Genomic DNA, 14,568 nt, shown 5'->3' with positions numbered 1-14,568 from the left:
GATTATGCTAGCAGCTCTGACTGACTGAGCCTTACCCAGAGCCCTGTGCTGAGTGGAAATAGAGTGGGGAGTTGCCAGCTCTTTGAGCCTCTTACTATCCAGGTAGAGGCAGCAGCAACCCCATATCTGAATTATCAGGCTACTAATTAAGGAAAGAAAGACTAGGAGAAAGGCTCCAGGAACACGAACTCTCTCACTGTCGGAGCCTATGAAAGCTAATGAGCCTTGACTCCCAAAGAGACTAAAGCACAATACATGACATTGCCATAGAGACTTATCAACTGCAAGCCTCTACCTGAGCGTGCCAAAGGGGCAGAACCCGGGGTACAGAGTCACCGACCAGGAAGAGGGAGAGAAAAGAAAAAGCAAGAAGATAACCTCTCAAAATCAAGAATAATCTGCAGACTTTATAACCTATCCCATTTTATTATATTTGTTCGTTTGTTTCTCTTATCTTCATTCTTGATACTTTTTTTTCCTCCTCCAATTTGGCCAATTAACTCTCTACCGGTCTTACTCTCTCCTCTCCTTGAACTACACTACCCATAAGTGTTACATCTCCCATTATCTTTTCTCTTCTCTTCCTTTCTCTCTATGAGGGTTGCACTCCAAAACCCTTAACTCTCTCTCTCACTCTCCTTTCTTTTTTCTTCTTTTAGTGGTTACCTCTTTTTTTCTCTCTCTTTTCTCCCTCTATATTAGTTTCTTCCTTTCTCCTTTACATCTCCTCTCATTTAAACCTCAATAACAAACAAATTATCTTATCTGGGATTCAAACCTATGTTTGTGGCATTTTGGGGGGTTTTTACTTCACCTTTTTAACTCACTAGCAGTGCTCTCATCCCTGGCTCTCCATATTATCTAGTTCTTGTTCCACTAAATACAATAGTAATTTTTTAATTTGTCCCCCCATTTTTCCGTTTTCCTCTTATTCCTCTCATCATAACTCTTAGACAACCAACACCTAAAAGCAAATCATTTCATTCTTGTCCCAAATTTTTTCCTTATTTGCTTTTTGTGGGTCCATATGCTCTTTTTTTTTCTTTTCTTTCCTTTTTTTTTTTTTTTTTTTTGCCCCTTTATTACTTTTCCCCAATTCAGGCCCTCCATCACAGGCATTGTTTGTTATAATTCACAGTCCACCACAAGATTTTCTCAAAAAAGAGGGGAGAGGAGAGGAGAGGAGAAAAGGAGGGGGGGAATAATTTCCTTTTTTTTTTAATTTTTATTTTATTTTTCTTTATTTCATTATTAATTTTTTTAAAAAAAAAACAACTTTTCGATTTTTTAATTTTTTATTGTTATTTTTTTAACTTTTTATTCTTTATTAAATCTCATTAATACTATCAACAAAACCACCCTCAGATGCCATTAAGGAAGAGAAAATCGAATATCATGGATACAAAAGAAAGAGAGGTAACACAGCTAGATGAGGAAAAATCTATGGAGAAAAAATTTAATATATTGGAAACCTTGCAGCTAAATGACAGAGAATTCAAGATAGAAATACTAAAAATCCTCCAAGATATACAAGAAAACACAGAAAGGCAATTTAGGGAGCTCAGAAAACAACTCAATGAACACAAAGAATATATGTCCAAGGAAATTGAAACTATAACAACAAATCAAACAGAGATGAAAAACTCAATTCACGAGCTGAAAAACGAAATAACAAGCTTAGCTAATAGAACAGGTCAGATAGAAGAGAGGATTAGTGAAATAGAAGACAAGCAACTTGAGGCACAACAGAGAGAAGAAGAAAGAGACTCAAAAATTAAAAAAAATGAGATAGCCCTACAAGAATTATCTGACTCCATCAAAAAGAATAACATAAGAATAATAGGTATATCAGAGGGAGAAGAGAGAGAAAATGGAATGGAGAACATACTCAAACAAATAATAGATGAGAACTTCCCAAGCCTGTGGAAAGAACTAAAGCCTCAAGTTCAAGAAGCAAACAGAACACTGAGTTTTCTTAACCCCAACAAACCTACTCCAAGGCATATCATAATGAAATTGACACAAACAAACAGCAAAGAAAAAATTCTCAAGGCAGCCAGGTAAAAGAAGAATACAACATATAAAGGAAGGCCCATTAGATTATCATCAGATTTCTCAGCAGAAACTCTACAAGCTAGAAGAGAGTGGACCCCAATATTTAAAGTCATGAAAGAGAGGAACTTTCAGCCACGAATACTATACCCATCAAAGCTATCCTTCAAATACGAAGGAGAAATAAAAACATTCACAGATACAGAAAAGATGAGGGAATTTATCATCAGAAAACCCCCACTCCAGGAATTACTAAAGGGGGTTCTCCAATCAGATACAAAGAACAAAAAAAAACAGAGCCACAAGTAAAAGCTCCAAGAAGAACACAATAAAACCAAATTTAAACTGTGACAACAACAAAAAGAAAGAGGGGGAGAAGATGGAGATTAACAGTAGCAAAGGACGATGGAGTGCAAAAGTACTCACAAAATAGTTCGCTACAATGAACAGGGTAGGGACCCTTTTCATTACTCAAAGGTAACCACCATTGAAAAAACCACCACAGAAGCACATGAGATAAAAAAGATAGCAACAGAGGAAAGATGTATGGAATACAACCAAATAAAAACAAAAGATAGAAAAACGAAAGAGAAGGATCAAACAAGACACAAAACTAACAGAAAGCAAGATATAAAATGGCAATAGGGAACTCACAAGTATCAATAATTACACTAAATGTAAACGGATTAAACTCACCAATAAAAAGGCACAGAGTAGCAGAATGGATTAAAAAAGAAAATCCAACTGTATGCTGCCTACAGGAAACTCATCTAAGTAACAAGGATAAAAACAAATTCAAAGTGAAAGGCTGGAAAACAATACTCCAAGCAAATAACATCCAAAAAAAAGCAGGTGTAGCAATACTCATATCGGATAATGCTGACTACAAGACAGGAAAAGTACTCAGAGACAAAAATGGCCATTTCATAATGGCTAAGGGGACACTGAATCAAGAAGACATAACAATTCTTAATATATATGCACCAAACCAAAGAGCACCAAAATATATAAGACAGCTACTTATTGATCTTAAAACAAAAACTGACAAAAATACAATCATACTTGGAGACCTCAATACACCGCTGACGGCTCTAGATCGGTCATCCAAACAGAGAATCAACAAAGACATAGTGGCCTTAAACAAAACACTAGAGCACCTGGATATGATAGACATCTACAGGACATTTCATCCCAAAGTGACTGAGTATACATTTTTCTCCAGTGTACATGGATCATTCTCAAGAATTGACCATATGTTGGGCCACAAAAACAACATCAGCAAATTCAGAAAAATTGAAGTTGTACCAAGCATATTTTCTGATCATAAAGCCTTGAAACTAGAATTCAACTGCAAAAAAAAGGAAAAAAATCCCAAAAAAATGTGGAAACTAAACAACATACTTTTAAAAAATGAATGGGTCAAAGAAGAAATAAGTGCAGAGATCAAAAGATATATACAGACTAATGAAAATGACAATACGACATATCAGAATCTATGGGATGCAGCAAAAGCAGTGATAAGAGGGAAGTTCATATCGCTTCAGGCATATATGAACAAACAAGAGAGAGCCCAAGTGAACCACTTAACTTCTCACCTTAAGGAACTAGAAAAAGAAGAACAAAGACAACCCAAAACCAGCCGAAGAAAGGAGATAATAAAAATCAGAGCAGAAATAAATGAATTAGAGAACAGAAAAACTATAGAAAAAATTAATAGAACAACAAAATTGACAAACCCTTGGCAAGACTTACCAAGGAAAAAAGAGACAGAACTCATATAAACAAAATCCAAAATGAAAGAGGAGAAATCACCACGGACACCGTAGATATACAAAGAATTATTGTAGAATACTATGAAAAACTTTATGCCACTAAATTCAACAACCTAGAAGAAATGGATAAATTCCTAGAAAAATACAACCTTCCTAGACTGAGTCACGAAGAAGCAGAAAGCCTAAACAGACCTATCAGTAGAGAAGAAATAGAAAAAACCATTAAAAACCTCCCCAAAAATAAAAGTCCAGGCCCTGACGGCTATACCAGCGAATTTTATCAAACATTCAAAGAAGACTTGGTTCCTATTCTACTCAAAGTCTTCCAAAAAATTGAAGAAGAAGCAATACTTCCAAACACATTTTATGAGGCCAACATAACCCTCATACCAAAACCAGGCAAGGATGGCACAAAAAAAGAAAACTACAGACCAATATCTCTAATGAATACAGATGCTAAAATACTAAACAAAATACTAGCAAATCGAATACAACAACATATTAAAAAAATAATACATCATGATCAAGTGGGATGCATCCCAGAATCTCAAGGATGGTTCAACATACGTAAAACGGTTAATGTAATACACCATATCAACAAAACAAAGAACAAAAACCACATGATCTTATCAATAGATGCAGAAAAGGCTTTCGATAAAATACAACACAATTTTATGTTTAAGACTCTCAACAAAATGGGTATAGAAGGAAAATATCTCAACATGATAAAGGCCGTATATGATAAACCATCAGCTAACATCATATTAAATGGCACTAAACTGAAGGCTTTCCCCCTTAAATCAGGAACAAGACAGGGTTGTCCACTCTCTCCACTCTTATTTAATGTGGTACTAGAGGTTCTAGCCAGAGCAATCAGACAAGACAAAGAAATAAAAGGCATCCATATCGGAAAAGAAGAAGTAAAGGTATCACTTTTTGCAGATGATATGATCCTATACATCGAAAACCCCAAAGAATCCACAAAAAGACTACTAGAAACAATAAGCCAATACAGTAAGGTCGCAGGATACAAAATTAACATACAGAAGTCAATAGCCTTTCTATATGCCAACAATGAAACAACTGAGAAGGAACTCAAAAGAATAATCCCCTTCACGATTGCAACAAAAAAAATAAAATACTTAGGAATAAACATAACAAAGAATGTAAAGGACTTATATAATGAAAACTATAAACCATTGTTAAGGGAAATTGAAAAAGATATAATGAGATGGAAGAATATACCTTGTTCTTGGCTAGGAAGAATAAATATAATCAAGATGGCTATATTACCCAAAGCAATATACAAATTTAATGCAATTCCCATCAAACTTCCAATGACATTTTTTAAAGAAATAGAGCAAAAAATCATCAGATTTATATGGAACTATAAAAAACCCCGAATAGCCAAAGCAATCCTAAAGGAAAAGAATGAAGCTGGGGGCATAACAATACCTGACTTCAAACTCTATTATAGGGCCACGACAATCAAAACAGCATGGTATTGGCAGAAAAATAGACACTCAGACCAATGGAACAGAATAGAAAGTCCAGAAATAAAACCACATATATATAGTCAAATAATTTTTGATAAAGGGGCCTACAACACACAATGGAGAAAAGAAAGCCTCTTCAATAAATGGTGCTGGGAAAACTGGAAAGCCACATGCAAAAGAATGAAACTGGACTAGTCTCTCCCCATGTACAAAAATTAACTCAAAATGGATCAAAGATCTAAACATAAGACCTGAAACAATTAAGTACATAGAAGAAGGCATAGGTACTCAACTCATGGACCTGGGTTTTAAACAGCATTTTATGAATTTGACTCCAATGGCAAGAGAAGTGAAGGCAAAAATTAATGAATGGGACTACATCAGACTAAGAAGTTTTTGCTCAGCAAGAGAAACTGATAACAAAATAAACAGAAAGCCAACTAAATGGGAAATGATATTTTCAAACAACAGCTCAGATAAGGGCTTAATATCCAAAATATACAAAGATCTCATAAAACTCAACAACAAACAAACAAACAATCCAATAAAAAAATGGGAAGAGGATATGAATAGACACTTCTCCCAGGAAGAAATACAAATGGCCAACAGATATATGAAAAGATGCTCATCTTCTTTAGCTATTAGAGAAATGCAAATCAAAACGGCAATGAGATACCACCTCACACCTGTTCGATTATCTGTTATTAGCAAGTCAGGTAATAGCAAATGTTGGAGAGGCTGTGGAGAAAAAGGAACCCTCATACACTGTTGGTGGGAATGTAAAGTAGTACAACCATTATGGAAGAAAGTATGGTGGTTCCTCAAAAAACTGAAAATAGAACTACCTTATGACCCAGCAATTCCTCTACTGGGTATATATCCCCAAAACTCAGAAACATTGATACGTAAAGACACATGCAGCCCCATGTTTATTGCAGCATTGTTCACAGTGGCCAGGACATGGAAACAACCAAAAAGCCCGTCAATAGATGACTGGATAAAGAAGATGTGGCACATATACACTATGGAATACTACTCAGCCATAAGAAATGATGACATCGGAACATTTACAGCAAAATGGTGGGATCTTGATAACATGATACGAAGCGAAATAAGTAAATCAGAAAAAAACAGGAACTGTATTATTCCATACGTAGGTGGGACATAATAGTGAAACTAAGAGACATTGATAAGAGTGTGGTGGTTACGGGGGGGAGGGGGGAATGGGGGAGGGAAAGGGGGAGGGGGAGGGGCACAGAGAGAACAAGATAGAGGGTGACGGAGGACAATCTGACTTTGGGTGGTGGGTATGCAACATAATTGAACGACAAGATAACCTGGACTTGTTATCTTTGAATATATGTATCCTGATTTATTGATGTCACCCCATTAAAAAAATAAAATTATAAAAAAAAAATAATAATAAAAAAAAAATAAAAAGTTGGAAAGGGATTTAGAATAATTATTTTCAAATAATTGATGGGCCATCATGGGGAAGAAAAATTCCAATTTTTTTTGTAACCAGAAGAGTAGAATTAAAACTAATGAGTTGGTCAAATTAGGGACCAATGCAGAAAAGAGTTCCTACCATTTCTTTTTCTGCCAAACACAGGTGCTTTAGAAATACAATTACTGTGGAGGTTATCTTTGCCACTCCCATCCCCACTGAAATCTTTCTAAAAGTATTGATCTATGCTTTCTCTGTCTATACATTACTTGAAATGTTTAATAAATATTTGCCATCTTATCCCCTTTCATGCTATGGACTGCTATAGACTTCATGCATTTAGTATGCAATACTACCCAATTATAAAGGCTTAGCTTTACTTTCCCCTAGCATAGTCGTTCTCATTCTGGGGAAATGTAGTCTCCTAGGAGACATCTGGCAATGTTTTGAGATATTTTTGATTATCACAATGCAGGGAAGGGGATGCTACTGGCATTTAGCAGGTAGAACCAAAAGATATTACACTGCACAGGACAGCCTCTACCACAAAGAATTTTCCCATTCAGAATGTCCAAAATGTTGAGGTCAAAGACCCCTGCTTTAGTAGACCACTTCTGTCCTGCTCTGCCTGTGTGATGCATATTTTCTGTGGACTACTTCTTACCTTTCAATTAGATGTGGATCCACATGCCTGCGACTCTTTTCTCCTTGTTGCTATGGAAGTTGGAGCAGTGCTGGGGGCAGCTTCATTCTTGGAACTTTGGCACTTGGTGTGTGTTTCCTCACACAAGAATCAGATAACCTCAGAGAAGTCAGGAGCTCTGGGCATTACTGGGACAATTGATAGATTATTCAGGTGAGCATGGCATAGATCGATGACAGGCAGTTACTATGAATCACTGTTAGTCTTTTGGCCACATGCAGCTGATTGCAAGAAATGTATGGAAACCAGCACTGGTCCATTCGATTTAGAAAATTAGTATTGTGCCCAAAGCCAAGTTTGCACATTTTCTGAATGAGCTAAGTAGAATGTTTTCCATGTGGCCAAATGAAGAAATTGAGAAGAATGAAAGTTTTGTTCCTTCAACAGCATTTTAAACATTTTATTTTGCGTGCAAATAGCACTTGTTTTTAAATATTAAGTGCCATAAGTGAGCATGTTTTAATTTTTAGAAATTCTAGAAATACAGCAAACCTAGGAAATGCAAAAACAGTCATACAATAAGCAATCTCAGTTTAGTTTTTACATGATTCACTATATATAGATACTGAAATTTTTAAAAATTAGCTTAAGAGTTATATAAAGGCTTTATATAGGCAAATTATGCATTCTTAAGGTTGGTCATTTAATATAACACTAATTCTATTCTAATTGACCAAAGAGGGGGAAAAAGGGGGCTTTCTTTTCTTTTCTTTCAACCACAATATCCTAATGAAGGAAAAAACTACTGTGGCCAGATAACTCAGTTGGTGCAGAGGTTGCTGGTTCAATCTCCAGTCAGGGGACGTACAGGAATGAACTGATGTTTTTGTCTCTTCCTTTCTCTCCCTTACTCTCTCTAAAGTCAATAAAATAAGCATTTAAAAATAAAAGAGAAAGAAAATCACCGATAATACAATAGGTGAAAATTCATTCAAAACTCAAAAGGAAGCACAATACACAGTATTTTAGAGATTAAGTAGAACATGTGTGTGTGTGTGTATGAGTGTGTATGTGAGTGTGTGTGTGTGTGTGAGTGTGTGTGTGTGTGTGAAAGAGAGAGAGAGAGAGAAGGTCACAAGCATTATGGTTAAGGTCAGATAAGATCAGGGGAGGACACACTATGAAATGCTGCTTACATTTTTATGAAGTTATTACTCATTTTAGATAGATACAGCATACTTGCCACTGGGTTCCATCATGCCAAGCCAGAAGGATTCCTGAGGTTCTCGTTTATTTCTGCTGTCTAAAACCATTACCTTCCACCTCCTAAAAGACTCAACACCACAGCTTTCAAGTCAAGGCCAAAAAATGCCACATCTCCAGAAGTGACTGTACTATTTGAAAAATGATTGCTCTTTGATGTGCTTCCTTTCACAGCAATTCTTTTCAATCATTAGCGTCAATCTTGGCTTCATTCAGCCCTGATACACAGTGAATAGTGTCACTCAGGAACCATCAAAACCAAGGGCAATCTCTAAAAATGTGTTACCTTTGTTCTGATTCATTGTGCTTACAATCTAGATGGAGGAGTGCATAATTAATTTTGTCAGTTCAAAGCTAAATTCTGGGGGTAGCATATTTTCTTCATGTTTAACTAAACCTTCCTGGCTAAGTTTACCAGGTCAGAGTTACCAACCTCCCAAACACTGTTGCATTTAGAAAAAGTGGGTTCTCTTTGTGGGGATTCTGAACTTTCAAGAGTGTTTACAGTTCTGTTCTTCACCCTAGAAGACCAGACTCTGGACTCCAGCGGATGATGGGTACTCATAACATTCAAATTCCAACCAACTTTCCCAGCCATCTAGCGTATCTGATCATACACACTTAGGATTCTGCCACAAAAGCTGTCTCCTTTCCGGAATTGGCTCTGTAGCCCCAAGTCTCTGTGCCTTTGTCACTTCATCCCTTAAATTTGTCTTTCCATAATCTCTCCTAACAAACCTAGTCACATTTCTCATGAAGACCACCCAAATCTATTACATAGGCACACATACACACAAACTCCCAGTCAGAAACCTTGTCTTCTAAATACCCATATTACGAGTACCTATATCTTATTTTTGCCTTGTCTTAAGATTAATTGTGTACATCTGCTTCTTCCCCTACCCTAAAGACTTCACCACCCCACATGGATTATGTCCTTCTAAGACAAAGGTTATGTTAACATCCTTGTATTTGCAATCACTCCAGATTTCTTATATGAATGATTGCATAGCGTGTATTTGAATATTAGCTTGGGCAAATGCTATAAACATTAATTTTTACTGAGCAAATCTAAATTTTAAAAGGCCGTTTGTTTTTACTTAGGTTATTGGTATGTTGTTTATCATAGATATTTTGCACTGATTTTGACTTTCTAAAATGTGACACTGGACAAAAAATAAGCCAGAATTCTGGTGTTTGCTTATGTTCTTTAACATCATAGTTCAGGAGGACTACCTGGATGCAGTCTAGAGGTGTCCCTGTCCCCAATTTCTTTCCCTTCTGCCATCTCTCTAGTTCTAAAGTGCTCTTATATCTTGTCACTACTGAAACATAGGTTTTTATTCAAGAAACCTGAATTTGAATGCTAAATTTATAGATCTTAGCAGTTTTCAACATCTCTGAGTCCAAGTTTCCCTAACTGTACAGTGGAGGATTTGACATGCCTATATAATACATAGCACAAGGAATAGTTCCACAAACATTTAGCTTTTCTTTATTGGTTTCTCTTTTTTAGCGTACCCTCTGTCTCTTCCTGGAGCACTACTTAAAACTGTCCATGTCTGCTAATGGCCAATTATTCAAATAAAACTCCTAGTCCTGGCATTCTGCGGTATGCACAAGACTAATTTCCTACTTTGCTTCTTCTTTTCCTTTTGTCTTACACTATAAGGTCACCCTCACTCATCAAAAATGACTTGGACCTCACCCATATTCAATGATACCATCTCAACACATTCGCTGATACATCTGATAAAGGCTTAATATAAAAAAAATACAGGAAACTTATAAAAGTCAACACCAAAAAACAAACAACCCAATTAAGAAATGGGCAAAGGACCTAAATAAACATGTCTCCAAAGAAGATATACAGATGGACAATAGATATATAAAAAGATAGTCAATGTCATTAATCATCAGAGAAATGCAAATTATAACCACAATGAGATATCACCTCATAACTGTCAGAATGGCTATCTGCAATAAATCAACAAACAAGTGTTGTCAAGGATGTGGAGAAAAGGGAACCCTTGTGCACTGTTGGTGGAAGTGCAGACTGGTGCAGCCACTGTGGAAAACAGTATGGAGTTACCTCAAAAAATTAAAAATAAAACTGCTTTATGACCAAGCAATTCCATTTGTGGGAATATATCCAAATACATCCATAACACTAATTTTAAGAATATATACACTCCTATGTTCATTGTAGTGTTATTTACAATAGCCAAGATTTGGAAGCAGCCCAAGTGCCTATCAGCAGATGAGTGGATAAAATAGCTGTGGTACTTTACACAATGGAATACTACTCAGCAATACAAAAGAAGGAAATCTTACCTTTTTGCAACAGCATGGGTAAACCTGGACATTATTATGCTAAATAAAATAAGTCAGTCAGAGAAAGACAACTATTCTATTATTTCACTTAAATGTGGAACTTAATAAACAAAATTAACAAAAATAAAAAATAAAACAGACTCATAGGTACGAAAAACAGACTGATCGCTGTCAGAGGAGATCGAAGTTGGGGAGCTGCAGGAAAATGATGAAGGGAATAAGCAAAAAATACTTTTAAGTTCAGACAACAGTGTGGGGATTAGAGGAGGGAAAGAGAGTAGAAGGAGGTAGAGTAGAGTAGAGGGGGGCTAGATGATGATGGAGGGGGACTTGATGGGGTGGTGAAAATACACTGCAATATATAGATGATGTGTTATGGAGTTGTACACCTGTATAATTTTATTGACTAATGTCACCCCAATAAATTCAATACAAAATTTTATTCAAAATGATCTCATACCCTCTAAATAGGAGAACTCTGTGCCATCCTTTTGTTATTGAAATCCTGCCCTTTCTCTAAGTGTCAATTTGATTGCTACTCCCTCCTGGAAGTTAGAAGAACCTTACTGAAAAAACATGTTTCCAAATTTAAGGACTAGAATTCATCCATTGCTTTTTAAAATCAAAAATCAAATAAACCAAAAACTTACTTGAATTCACATTAGAATCAACAAATGGAAGACAAAAATTAATGTACCAGAAAAAAAGAGAACATGCTAAAATACGTTTTTAATTAAAAATTGAATTCTTCATTTATACACTTTATAGTTCTAATTTTTTAAAAAGTCAGATAAGCTAAATGCTATTTGTTTCCTTTTAGCTTAACTTGTTTTTACTCAAAAAAAGGGCATGTGTTTACATTGATTCTTTATGTAGATGAAATTCTTAGCTCATTTTAAGGGTCTGGTACACATCCTGTTTGCAAACTAAAATTCTTTATGAATGAAGAATAAAATGTGCATATTCAGGACTGAAACAGAAATCTTGCTTTGGGGCAGTGCTATTAGTTCCAATCTTTATAATAGGAATCTCTGAAATGTTCTACTTTCAAAGTAGAAAGACTGTTTTCACAGTTCTCTCTCATAAACATGTTTTCCTAATGCACTCTAGTTTGATGGCAATGAGTTTCTGTTGTGTTTATTATATTTTGTCTTCTCTTCCTCCAGATCCCCTTGCCTCAAGTCCCACATTGTGAACAGGTCTTTGAGCAACCAAAAGCTTATTAGCAAATTTTCCAGCAAATGGAATATTTTTTCCACCTTTGGTTGATGGGTTTCCACTGAAATAAACAAGTTATGTTTGTTCTGAACTTCTAAGGGAACTTCACTTCCAGTCATTTTAATGAATGAATGACAGGCTGAATAACAACAAACTCAAGTCATGAGTAAAAATAGAGACAGAAAGACAGTGAGTGAAACAAAAGGAATGTGAGAAGGGAAAGTTGGGAAAGTGAATGAATGTTTACTCTTCTGACTTCTATAACAAAAAACATAAAAACTATAGTGTTCTTTAAATTTAATATAAATATGAGAATATCTGAGAGGATTACTTTAAGGAGTTCTACCTTTGTTTTATTTTTATGTAGATGAAAATTATTTGGGCCCTTCAAATGGCATCATAACATTGATATATTGTTAATGTTAGTGCTAAAATCACAAAATGAACACGAGATCACAATTAACTGAATTCAAACATTAAGTAGACATATCCGGGTGAGTTGAGAAGTGCACAACAATGAAGCCTTACAAAAAAACACCAACTGGAATGGGATCTAGGCTTCCTCACTTTTGAAAAGTTAAGAGGCCTCAAGTATATTAACTCTTTGACTTTCTTATCCCATACTATGTCTTTGATTTGTTAATTTAATTTCTCTGTATTTCTCTTATATACTCAATGATTATAGACTCTATAATATTCACACAACAGAGTAGGCAGTTAACCCTTCTGCGGACTGGCATGAAATTTCTGGTGGATCAGCACCAGTCCATGAACCGGCAATCAAAAACCACTGTCTATACATAAAATAGTACTGTGTAGTTGTTGTAAATGCTTTCAAATGTGGCAGCATTTTATCTTACTGCTGTAACTGTGCAGAAACTTCATTGCTTTAATAAGGCCTTCTTTCTTTCCTTTTGATTCTCACTGGCCTCATCCAGCACCCTGACTCACCCACCACCTTCTGTCTTATACATACACCTTCTTAATTGTTAAACTGTTGGGAGAGTGAGGTTCTGCTTGACATCAAATAATCTTAGGAACAAAGCCTTAGGTCTACTGACCACAGAGACAGAGTTTCAGTCAAACTAGAGATAACATCTAGGTTTTCGTTGTGTAAGCTCCAGACACAAAAAAGCAGAACTTCACCAACCACATCTTTGCAAAACCAGAAAGAGTGAAACCATGGCTGATGTCAGGACCAGATGCAACAATCAACTACCCCTTACCCTACTGCTTACTAATCAGTAGAGACCAGGACCCTAACCATGACACTAACTCCCTTAGTCACTGACATAACCCACCCTCTAGAAGCCATTGAGAACTCAGATCTTTAAGCCGAAGCTCACCAGTGACTCTGGGCATGGTGTCACTTTTTAAAAAATAAACCTTAACATTTTTGGCTACAATCTCCTGTTTGCATTTGCTTGGGTTTTGATGAGCATAGGCAAATAGACCTCTTTAGACCAGTAACACTGACCCAAGATAGTGAGATTGAGTGCTGACTCAGTGCTTACTTAATTTGATAAAAAAAAATATTGAAATCATTCATGAAACACTCATGAGTATTGTAAACCTAAGAAAAGAGAAGTCAAACGGAACCTAATATTCGGTTGGAGGCAGTGTTTGGTCTATGTGGAGCCAAATTAGAGATATGGCCCAAGCTTGTTGGAAGAGTTGGCACACTAGAACAGTTAGTTAGTTTATTTACCTAGGAAAGAAAACACATACACAGAGAGATGACCAAACTAGTGATGATGATGATGACAACACCAAAACTAATTAGAAATCACATAGTCACCTGTCTTGTTGCATTTTTGTGGTAGAAAACAATAATTCATAACTAGAAGTCGAATTATCTGCCAGTCTTATTAACAGAAGCCTTTCCTCTATTGATTCAAAAAGACTAAGTCCACATTCATGTCCACACAACACTTCATAGTTCAGTCTCCTCATCCATGGCAAGCGAGGTATCATGCCCAGTCTCTCTCATTGCTTCCCCTCCCACCACAAACACTGACCAACACTAACACCTCTTTGAGATTCAGAGAATCAGCAAATACACAGGACTTGTCCTCACTAGGAAATCTGGAATGGTCCTACCCATAAAGCCCTGTGCTGTCTTTGTGATGTGCCAGTATGACTTAGGGCAAGAGCAGAAGGGACACAAGGAGCGAGCATTGATAAAGGGACCCAAGTGAGACTCTAACCAGAGTCAGAAGCATTGATTATACATTTCTGTGAATGGAAGGGGGCTCATTGAAGTACTGAATGGGCACAGATTCTATTTAAAGTGTCCAAAAAGAAACATGAAACTCACCTTTATCTATTATCTGCCAAGGGACA

The sequence above is a fragment of the Saccopteryx bilineata genome, chromosome 2 (genome assembly GCF_036850765.1).
Source record: "Saccopteryx bilineata isolate mSacBil1 chromosome 2, mSacBil1_pri_phased_curated, whole genome shotgun sequence".
Taxonomy (NCBI): domain Eukaryota; kingdom Metazoa; phylum Chordata; class Mammalia; order Chiroptera; family Emballonuridae; genus Saccopteryx; species Saccopteryx bilineata.
This window is presented reverse-complemented; position numbering follows the sequence as displayed.